We start from the raw sequence: 8,513 nt of genomic DNA on the forward strand, positions 1-8,513 counted from the left end.
GGGCGGGACGTTTGTGCGGAGGGGGCGTGGCCTTTATGCCTAGAACAGTTACTGGAAGATCGTTGACGTAAAAAAAAAAAAAAGTGTTAAAAGGTTAAAGCTAAAAATAAGCTGAGGAGCGTTAATGTAATTATTATTATTATTTCAGGTTGAAACCAACATACATGTCTGTTTGTCTTTCTGTATGGCCGAACTCTCTAAATTATTAGTACAAAGAAATCAAATTTTGTAAGGTTGAGTATCTTAAGTCTTGTTTAGCTACGCTAAGTTGTACTTCTTTCGTCGTCAGTCAAATACACTCCCTGTTTCGGTAATCGCAGAGTGAATCCCAGATAAAAAATTTACCTACAGTATACCACTCCAACGCTTTTAGCGGCGAAAATATGAACTTATCCCAGTAAAAATATTCATCTTTTCTAATAAATGTATATTGGTGCAGGTGTTTGTTTACATTGAGCAAGTAGCGCATTAGTAGCTTATTTTAAAGTAGATTATTAAATCTGACACATAACTGTTCATAACCTCGCTTTTGCTCATTATTTAGATTTCATTTTTGGTGCAGGTTAAACTTCAGGCAGATATCCATGTACTGAAAAAGTTTTAATAAATTCTGTCCAGCGGTTGATTTAAGTCATGCCCACTTTCTAATCTGGCACATAACTGTTCACAACTTCATTTCTCCTCAACATTTGATTTTATTTGTCACCTTGCACCCCCAGGGTCTGGGTTTGATTCCTCCCTCGGGTCTGTGAGCATGGAGTTTGCATGTTCTTCCCCTGTTTGGTGGGTTTCCTCCAGGTACTCCGGTTTCCTTCCACAATCCAAAGACTTGCAGTTTAGGAAAATTGGCGTTCGCAAAGTGCCCATACTGTGTGAAATTGCATGTGAACGTGAATGGGAATAAATACAGTAATCAGCATTGGCCTCCACAGTGCCTGGTTGGACTACAAAGGTTCCTCGATGGATGAATGCATGGAAAGTGTATTTCAAAACAAAAATAGGATCAATAGCAAAGGTGTTTAAAGGGTTAAATCATCACGAACTACCAAAGTCTATCTGCAGCCTAAACATCTCAAATGCTTAATTTTCCAAAATGAACCAATGTTACAAAATCTTGCAGCACTAAAAAAGTCACCACAGTGTAAAAATTACTGTAAAATATCAACAAAATATTTCATAATATATGAGCCAGTCACAAAAATAAATCACAGCTAAAGTTTGTTTGTGTGTCATTTTAAATCCCCTAAGGCAGAACTGCCTTAAATCTGGGTTCAAGGCAGGTCTGCCCGTGCGGAAGAAGCCACCATGTTACCCTCTCTGACCTGAGCTCTACTGAAGGGATCACCAGTTGGTGTTTAGCAGCATCGACCTGTACAGTGTAAATAATATAGAATAAAACGAGATGTACTACCATAACAACATACAGTACACTATAGTACAAAAGTATAGTGTACTGTATATTATTAATACCTTATGAATAGTATGTATTGTAGTGTAATATATTTAAACACTATCACATGAGGAGTGTTGTTTTGATGAATATGTGTGATGATGCCGGCATCACAGCCACACCACAACTTCGCGGGATATATTGCTTTTATTCAACAGTTTAACAGTTCAACAAGCACCATTTATTCTAAACAATGATGATTTGATGATATGATTTGTTTGTTTATTTAACCAGTTATTTTACTCCACCTAGCAAAATAAGGCAGAGCATCTGCTGCAATTTCTGGCGACTGACAGTAAGGGTAATTAACTAGATGAAAGATTTAAAATCTCACTGATACTTTGAAGCCAAAAGGTGAGGAGAATAAACCATGGGGGGTGATGGACAGTCCTCTGGGATTTACGTATGGAATTTACTTTATATTTTCTCTTATTCAGCTTTAGAACATCAGCTATGGTAGCTTCTGGGTTCTGGAGTTAAACCCCAAATAGTGTTAAAATAGGTAACTAGTGCATTAGTGTATACAATCCCTTGTTCCAGACACGAAGTGGCACCCTTAAATAGGAGTAACAGAGGAATTTGGAATTCAGCCTTATATTAAAAGCAAGTTAGCTTTGTGGATTGTTCTTAAGTGTAAAAGCATTTATTAAGCACACAAAGTAGTAACAAAGTATTTTGCAGGCTAAGCAGTATAAAACAAATTAATGAATGAATAAATTCATTAATGAACAATAATAATTGCATGTTACATATTACTATGTTTTCCTTTATACAACAAGAGGATGGAAGCTCCTGGAACAGACCTTTTTTAACTTTCATACACTTTCAGACCTTTTTTAACTTTCAGGTACTTTCTTACCTAAATATATAATAGTATCTAGATTGTAAGTGTAGACTACGTTTTTTGTAGGTCATAACCTCTCAAATCTAAAAATGCCTCACAGGACGTGCCTTATTCATCTTTCCCACAGATTCCTGGAAAATCTCATTACCATTTAAATTTTTATTATTTTTCCTATGTAATTTCGCATATTATTTCTGATCTTATTTTAACTAGTAGAGGTACATAATTTAGGAGTGTTGATATGCGTGGATTATCATGGATTATCACGAAGCTGTATTAGCTGTGACAACACAAGGATCATATCAGACTCAGTAACAGCTGACACTCAATATTAAAGGACTCAGATTGGATCAAGTCTAAGTAAGCAGTTGATATCTGATTGATTTTAACATGATGCCTAAAGATTAAGTTGTGTATTTTGAGTTGAGTGATTGTGTACTGTATATTAATCTAGTTTAGAATGGTACACTCTCAGAGCACTTTATTAGAAAGACTATACACCTGCTTACTTATGCCGTTATCTGATGACAGCTTATTTAAATATTGTGGCTCTCCATGTGCATCCCTTCATGGACAAACATTTCCCCCCTACTAACAGCTACTTTTAGCATGATAATGCCCCATGCCACGAAGCAAATATCCCCTCCCCTGTCACCAGATCTGAATCTTACTGAACAGTGAAATGTGGTGCAGAGCATTAAGGTTCATCTTAAAGGAAAAAAGTGTGATGCAATCAGGTCAACATTGCAATACATGTGACGAAGAATAGAGGTTGAACAGGTCGCCCTGGCTGGTGGACTGACGATTCCCCAAAGAAGATTTGATCAATGAGAGGTCAAGAATCAAGGATTAAGCTCACCAAAAGACTATTGCCAAGGAGAAAAACCAGTAGACAGACAGAGAAGGACATAGTGAGTAATTAACTACAAGGTTGAACTGACAGACAATAAGGAATAACAGATGGACAGAGATTAAGAGAGAGGAATAACAGACTGAAGGACAGATAAATGGTGTGACAGACAGGTGGACTGACTGTCAAAGGAGATAAAGTTAAAAACAGTTACATGCTTATTTATATTCATGTAGTTTTATTGAGGCTTTTATTGAACTTCTGTGGTGTTGGTACAAGTACTGTTAGTTAGTTCAGTGACTCAGTGGTAGCGTGAAATTATAGTTATAATAAATAATCAAGCTGGTGACATTCATAAGCAACAGATTCATTTTCTTATACATACAAAGAAACAGAAGGAATATATTATTATGTGCCGAAAGAGTCAGTAGAGAAAGAGTCAGTCTCTCTTCATTTAGAGAGAGTCAGTAGAGAAGAGCAATTCAGAGAGTCAGTAGAGAAGAGCAATTCAGAGAGTCAGTAGAGAAAAGTAATTTAGATGGAGCCAGTTAAGAAGAGCCAAAGAGAGTCAGTAGACAGTAAAAAAGAGTCATTCAAATAGGGTCAGGAGAGAAAAGTAATTTAGATGGAGTCAGTTAAGAAGAGTCAAAGAGAGTCAGTAGACAGTAAAAAAGAGTCATTCAAATAGGGTCAGTAGAGAAAAGTAATTTAGATGGAGTCAGTTAAGAAGAGTCAAAGAGAGTCAGTAGACAGTAAAAAAGAGTCATTCAAATAGGGTCAGTAGAGAAAAGTAATTTAGATGGAGTCAGTTAAGAAGAGTCAAAGAGAGTCAGTAGACAGTAAAAAAGAGTAATTCAAATAGGGTCAGTAGAGAAAAGTAATTTAGATGGAGTCAGTTAAGAAGAGTCAAAGAGAGTCAGTAGACAGTAAAAAGAGTAATTCAAATAGGGTCAGTAGAGAAAAGTAATTTAGATGGAGTCAGTTAAGAAGAGTCAAAGAGAGTCAGTAGAGAGTAAAAAAGAGTAATTCAAATAGGGTCAGTAGAGAAAAGTAATTTAGATGGAGTCAGTTAAGAAGAGTCAAAGAGAGTCAGTAGACAGTAAAAAAAGAGTAATTCAAATAGGGTCAGTAGAGAAAAGTAATTTAGATGGAGCCAGTTAAGAAGAGCCAAAGAGAGTCAGTAGACAGTAAAAAAGAGTAATTCAAATAGGGTCAGTAGAGAAGAGCCATTCAGAGAGAGTCAGTAGAGAAGAGTCATTCAGAGAGAGTCAGTAGAAAAGAGTCATTCAGAGAGAGTCAGTAGAGAAGAGCCATTCAGAGAGAGCCAGAAGAGAAGAGTCATTCAGAGAAAGACAGTAGAGAAGAGTCATTCAGAAAGGGTCAGCAGAGCAGAGTCATTCAAAAAGAGTCAGTAGAGAAGACTTATTCAAAGGAGGTCATTAAAGAAGAGTCAGTAGAGAAAAGTTATTTAGAGAGAGTCAGTAGCGAAGAGCCATTTAGAGAGAGTGAGTAGAGAAGAGTCATTCAGAGAGAGTCAGTAGAAAAGAGTCATTCAGAGTCAGCAGAGCAGAGTCATTCAGAGAGAGTCAGTAGAGAAGAGCCATTTAGAGAGTCAGTAAAGTAGAGTCATTTAGAGGGGGTCAGTAATGAAGAGTCAATATAAACGAGTAATTTAGATAGAGTCAGTTAAAAAGAGTCAAAGAGAGTCAGTAGAAAAAAGTCATTCAGAGAGAGACAGTAAAAAAGAGTAATTCAGAGAGGGCATTGGACGATCGTTCTGGAGGTAACAGGTTCAAATCCCACAACCACCAAGCAAGGTCTTTAACCCTCAACTGCTCAGATGTACAGTATAGTGCAATAAAAATGTAAGTCTCTCTGGATAACGATGTCCGCCGGATGCTGAAAATGTAAATTCAGAGGAGTCATTCAGTCAACAGATTAGAGTCACTCAGACAAAGTTCTTTGGGAACAAACAATTTGAAGAATTTATTAGGAAAGAGGTTTTTGGAAAAAGTCAGTAGAGGAGTTATGCAGATAAAGATTTTTTTTTTTTGTTAAGAAAAATCAATAAGAGGAATTCACTAGAAAAAAGCTGTTTAAAGAGAGTCTTTGTCGAATATGAACGTGTCTGAGTTTCCGGCCAGATTATATACTACCACCTGCTGGTCATTGACACAACTGCCCTCTATATTGAGGAATCTCTCTCTCTCCCTCATGCACACACACACACACACACACACACACTTTCGCACTCAGTAGCGTGATGAATAAGTGATGCATATCAGCAATAACAAGCACGATGATGTCACTGAGGGCCGTGAGTCAGCAAAGGCAGATAACGTCACAGACCACTAGGGTATAAATAGAGGATTCTCTCTCTCTCTCTCTCTCTCTCTCTCACACACACACACAAACACACACACACCATGGATCTAACCCAGGTCTCAAGTAATGCTTCATGGTGGAAAAACACCAGACCAGTGGAGCATGGTGAACATGTGGCACGAATACAAACTGCCGTTCAACCCTCTCTGTTCTCGAGGCCTCATACTTTCCAACCCCATCACATTCTGACGTATTCACAGGGTGAAGCCTTGGTAGTGGTCCTTCTGGACCGGGGCCTACTGGAACCAGGGACTATCAGCAACAGGCCAGATGAGCTCCTGGTCTGATCAACAAGACCAAATGAAGACGTGAAGTCTTTGTGATAAAAGGGTACGCCTGGGAGAATCGTGCTCTCTTACCAAATCACTCACTTACCTTCTATACCACTTTATTCTGTATTTGAGTCAAGGGGGGCCTGGAGCCTATCCCAGGAAGTTTAGGGCATAAGGCAGGTTACATCCTGGACGGGGTGCCAATCCATCAAAATATCTACCATAATCTGCATGTTTTTGGACTGGTGGAGGAAACCCACCAAGCACGGGGAGAACATGCAAACTCCATGCACACAGAGATGGGAATCGACCCTGGCCGGGAATCGAACCTGGACCTTCGAGGTGCAAGGCGACAACGCTAACCACTACACAACCATGCCGCCCTCACCAAATCATGGGGCAGTAAAATGACATTAATGTGTTAAATATGTGATGTAATAAATTTCTGTGTGTGGGATCAACTATTAAACAAATGGTACTATTTAGTTAATGTGAGTCATCTAATGATTGAATATATTTTTGGGCATTTAACATTTGGGGATTTTAAATCATTTTTCCCTGTTTGGAGAAATTCTTTTACGGTTGTATAGTGAAATTTCTTATAGAATTTATTAACATGAAAATTCAGAGCAATATACTGTACATTTGACAAATTCATACCTAGGACACCTATAAGCAATATTGGCATTAAAGGGAATCCTTTGTTAGACGTGGAGGCATAATGCAACACTGCGACTGTAAGATATCGCTGAGTTGTTATTTATTTTATTCATTCATGTGTTTGTTTTGGGAACAGTAGCATAAAAACATAGTAATTAAATATAACAAAGGTACATTAAATTATACAGGACATATCATTCATTGTAGTAGGGCCAGCACCACCTGCTGACTAAAGTTTTTACCAAATACCTTTGGATACGTATACATTTTCTAATTTGTTGATTGGGAAAAAAAATCTGTCTATAGAGATTTTATGTCCTTTTTTTATTGTATTTATTTATTTATTTTTACAAAAAGCAGAACACACTGAGCTTCCATGATGATGTCAGTTTACATTTCTGTGGTTGTATCCTAATTACACCCCTACTGGACAGACAATGCACTACATATAAGAAGTACTGTAGAAGCCATTATTGAAAATAACACCCCCTCCCCATGTAGCACACTTATACAGAGAGATAAGGGGGCAGCTTAGGATACGGCCCATGCATGGCTGTAGGAGGATTCTGGGAGAAGGCTGCTTGTTGCTAGGCAACCAAAGAAGGAGGCATGTTCTGTAGATGTTCAGGGATATTTCAAAGCAGATCATTTAAAACAGATTGTGTTCCAAGCATTTACCAAAATGATTTACGAACAAGCTGAACTGATGATACGTTTATTAGACAACATTAAGTTTAAAACCTAGATCACAGTTTTTAGGAATCTACAATACAATCCTGTGGAAAATATGCTTGTGGTAAAATTATTGACATAATCTAAACATGTACATGACATTTATAGAAACAGAGTTGTATATAATTTACACTGTACACACTCTCATAAACCAAACTGTACTTTGTCTTGCCATCATGGAACCATCTGTTACTGTACATCTTTCGGATCTTGTACCTGTACTGTATACTGTATACAGTACTTCTTTAAAAAATTTTTTTTGGACTTAAGAACCAACGCTGTGATGTACATTAATTCATTACATGTAAGGTAATGTACATGATGTACATTAAAATCAATCAAAGGTACACCATATCCCAAGTTAAAAGGTACAAAAGCTATGTTTTTGAAGTATCACTACAGCAACAGGGAGAAGTACTAAGTATTTCTTAGTGTTTATTGTACAGTATGAGCAACGATGTGGGACTTATTCATGTGCATTCAATGTACAGTAACATACAATATACAGTGATATGACAGAACCCAATATGATCCATTCATTTATTCATTCATCTTCTATACCACTTATGCTGGGTACAGGGACACGGGTGGGCTTGAGCCTAGCCCGTGAGACTTAGGGCACAAGGTGGAGTGGGTGCCAGTCCATTACACTATGGGCAATTTGGGATCAGCACTGTGTCTTTTATAATCCTGTAAATTGCAATGATTTCCTTTACAATTATGAATGACAGTTCCCTTTTTGACTTATAGATTCTGTCCTAATAGCACCTCACCAGGGTGTTGCTGTTGGCACTGTCATCTTGTTCATTATGGATCTACTGTACATGTAAACACACCTACATCTCCAGTAGATTTGTGTGAAGCTACTGTGTGACAATATCTACTTTCTAAAGTGTTATACAAATAAATTTTGATCATGATTTCTTTTTTCCACTTCCATGCCAGTGATATGTCTTGTTTAATCACTAATGATAGAGTGTATAAATATTTAGGTAACATCTGACATTGAGAAAATTAAGAAGACATTCTTCCTGCTTTAAATCACTTTGCTTTACTGTGAAGTGTGCGTTTTTTTTTTCCTTTTAAACCTGCCAGCTCTGCCAGTGGACTGATCCATTGCTGTGACAGGGGGATCCCGCGCTTACCATTAGCACGTTTCATTATTATTACTAACATGACTATGACTATGTGGGTTGTTCCGAAATGTATTTTACATTCCTCATAAAAGCAAACGAAGCAACAAAGCAAAGGGATGTTTGTAAAAGGATGACGTGTGTCTTTGAAGTTGCTAACACCCCTTTAAATACAAGTGTGTTTTAA

Source organism: Clarias gariepinus, chromosome 3 (genome assembly GCF_024256425.1).
Source record: "Clarias gariepinus isolate MV-2021 ecotype Netherlands chromosome 3, CGAR_prim_01v2, whole genome shotgun sequence".
NCBI classification, from domain to species: Eukaryota; Metazoa; Chordata; class Actinopteri; order Siluriformes; family Clariidae; genus Clarias; species Clarias gariepinus.